At 43.5% G+C, this 3,012-nt stretch overlaps 1 pseudogene; it reads left to right on the top strand.

The window, feature by feature from the left end:
* Window positions 1-241: 241 nt before the first annotated feature.
* On the top strand, window positions 242-2,355 carry LOC115323817 (annotated as a pseudogene).
* The last annotated feature ends 657 nt before the right edge of the window (window positions 2,356-3,012 follow it).

The raw sequence follows: 3,012 nt of genomic DNA, 5'->3' as shown, positions 1-3,012 counted from the left end.
ACTACAGTTATGGCGGCGTCACGCATGCGTGGAACGCTTGCTGAGATCGGTCTATTCGCAACCGATTTCAAATCTTCTCTTATTTTCTAAAGGCCCCAAAAAAGTAATACGGTCCCGTCTCGTACAATTTGCGAATAAGCACGATTTACTCTCGTCTTCGCAGTTTGGTTTCAGAAAAAAAATCGTTCCACAAAATTAGCCCTCTTGTCCCAGAGTATCCTCGAAGTGAAACACGTCCACGAGTATCCTCGACATGGAGCAAAACTGGACATTTTTGTTTCAAGAGAACCATCATGTAAGTACATTTCTTGGCTCCAACGTCACACAAAGTTTTGACGAGCGACTGAAGATTGTTGGCCGGCAGGTTTTTCGGTATGCTCATAGTAAAGTGAAAAAATCAAGCCTGAAGACATGCTTGGAAAAAATTGAGGCCGCCAAGATGAGTAGGAAGTCTACAGCAGTCGAATATATAAGTGCTCCTCTATTACTGCTGGCCATCTTCGAGGCAGGCAAGCATCTCTTCTACGAAGTAATCGAGGTAAACATTGCAAGAAAGATTTTGCAACCCTATTTTTTCTCAGCATTCCTAGCAGGTTACCTTGTATTTTAGTGTGTACACGTGACTATATTGTGCACAGTATTAAAATTAACATTCTCATGTACGGGTAAATGCCTTGTCTCCTACGGAAGGTCTTTTTTACGCGTATAATATCCGTTTTTACTCAAGAAAAAAAATTCTCTGCTTACGCACTATACAAATTCAACATTTCAAAAAATATTTAGTCATAATTTGCGCCACAGCATGAACTGAAATTGAACAGGCGATTCTTTTTAGTATCGGACATATAAGGCCAATCGGCTTCTCGCATGCCTTTTATGCCACTGAAAACTTCTGTAAAGAAAACCAAATTACAAACCAAACTACTTATGTATCTGTGGAACTCTTCTTCCATAACAGGAAACTGCGTGTGACGATGACTTGGGGGACATGCCAGGCTCTCCTTTCATTTGCGCAAAAGGTATAGTTGCAAATGATACTAGCAGATAGGTAGGCATTGCTAAATTATGACACATTTCATTCAGGAGGGAGCTTTCTGACTGCTAAGTCGTTCACGGTATGCATCGACAGCCAGCCAGTGGTCCACACGTCCAGCCCCCACGCCAGGCCTTCAAGCTGGTGTTCTTAGCTAACTTTGCCTTCAACATCGTTTACCGCGAGGAGACAAGCCTGTGTTTGGAGTTCATGCAGAGGTAGGAACGAAAGTGTCTATTCATCATTTCGTAACTTACTGAGTCTCGATGAGGACTGACTCAGCACCTTTTGCGCTTTTGTGACGTGTATAACTCCCAGTGGCAAACAACAAAGTGGCGTTCCAGCAGTTACAGGAGAGCCTTTAAGAGGGCCGTAATGCTCCTAAATTCAAATAAAACTAAGAAATAAAATTATAAAAACAGAAAAAATTTACTCTTGCCGATTTCGAATTATTGATTATCGATGAATTGAAATCGGCTGCTCCTTGGTGCGTGCTGTCTTCAGCACGCAGCAGTTAGTGGAAGGGAAAGGCACTCTCCTTTCGAGAAGAGACAAGGCGATCCTGACTGTCACCGGATGACTCGTTGCAATTACAGCACGCAATTCGGTAACCAAGTCCCAGGCCAGTCCTACTGTATAAAGATGTTTATATATGTTAGTATGTTAAGTGTCATTACAAAAAGCGACCACAAATATCTGTTTTGTGCTGTTTGTGAGCTTTATATGCTATTGTGATCGTGTGCATCTCCTGAAAATGTCTGAACATTTTAATGCCCAGTCAGGAATACAACAACCCTATGCCTTTTTGTCTGGTGCTGTTTTGTGCCAGCCTTGTGCACAACAGGGGAAGTCACCCATTGAAAACCGTGAGCGGACTCCCGATAAAAAGTCTCGTGCTAACGCGGAAACTCCCAAACGCCGGGCATACAACGCACGCTGCAACGGCCGTAGTGCTAGGGAGAACCGCAGGTGCCAGAATGCACCGCGGCAGCGGTGGTGTCGCGCAACTCCTGCTGAGATCGGTCTATTTGAGGGAGGCTTATTGGAGCGTAGGCGCCGTGTAACCGAACTTTCGGTTGCTCGTCCAAAGAGCCCTAAGCGGTCGAAATAATGCACAGTCCTCCACTGCGGAGCGTCAGATGCCCGTCATTCGTTTGATTTGTAAAAACCCTAAATTTGACTTTTTTTTTTCTTGCTCCAGGGTCATCGCTGCAGTAAACCCAGGAAAAGGCACGAAGTTTCAACGAACGAAATGCAAACAACATTGCTTGACGCCCAAGGTTGCAGCACTGGTGACAGCGTTGCATGCTGATGACTTCTAAACATTCAAAACATAAAGACACATGTGCCATGCAGGCGTCCCACCGGCTTAATATTTGCTTTCTTGTTTTCTTTTAATAAAGGTTTTAATATTTCATTGTAATTTATCTGAGTACAAACATTATTCTGCAGCGAATATGTGATTAATGCTGCTATATTACGAAACAAGGACGGACAAAAAAGAAGACGTAACACAGCCCAGCCTGAGAGAAGCGTTAAAAAAACGGCAAACTAAAAAGCAACCCTGCGCCGTGTCTCTTCCCCCTGTTACTTGGCCCTCGTTATTTGGTGCACTGCGCCAAACAAGCTAAATCAAGCTCTCACAACCATCTGTTCCCTGATACGTGGTTGCCATTTTAGCTTAGTAACCGGCGCGATAAAGTACAGTTATTACAATTATTCTTAAATTTGGAAGATTTGATATTTGACGGTGGAACAAGGCGTCAGCAAACGATGACCTTTCTACTAATATATTAACGCGACAGTTGCGTCCATAGGCATCTAGGTAGTAAAGCGTGTACTATCAAAGGTAATAAAATATGTCCAATTACGTTTGCTGCAATGCATGCTTCAGTACCTTTGAGGCCTAGTAACACAGCTGTCGCGCTGAAATATATCAGCAGTGAGGTGGGCTTTCACTGTCATTGATCTCACGAAAC

This window comes from Ixodes scapularis, unplaced genomic scaffold (genome assembly GCF_016920785.2).
Source record: "Ixodes scapularis isolate PalLabHiFi unplaced genomic scaffold, ASM1692078v2 ptg002668l_1__unscaffolded, whole genome shotgun sequence".
In the NCBI taxonomy this organism is placed as follows: Eukaryota; Metazoa; Arthropoda; class Arachnida; order Ixodida; family Ixodidae; genus Ixodes; species Ixodes scapularis.
This window is presented reverse-complemented; position numbering and strand designations above follow the sequence as displayed.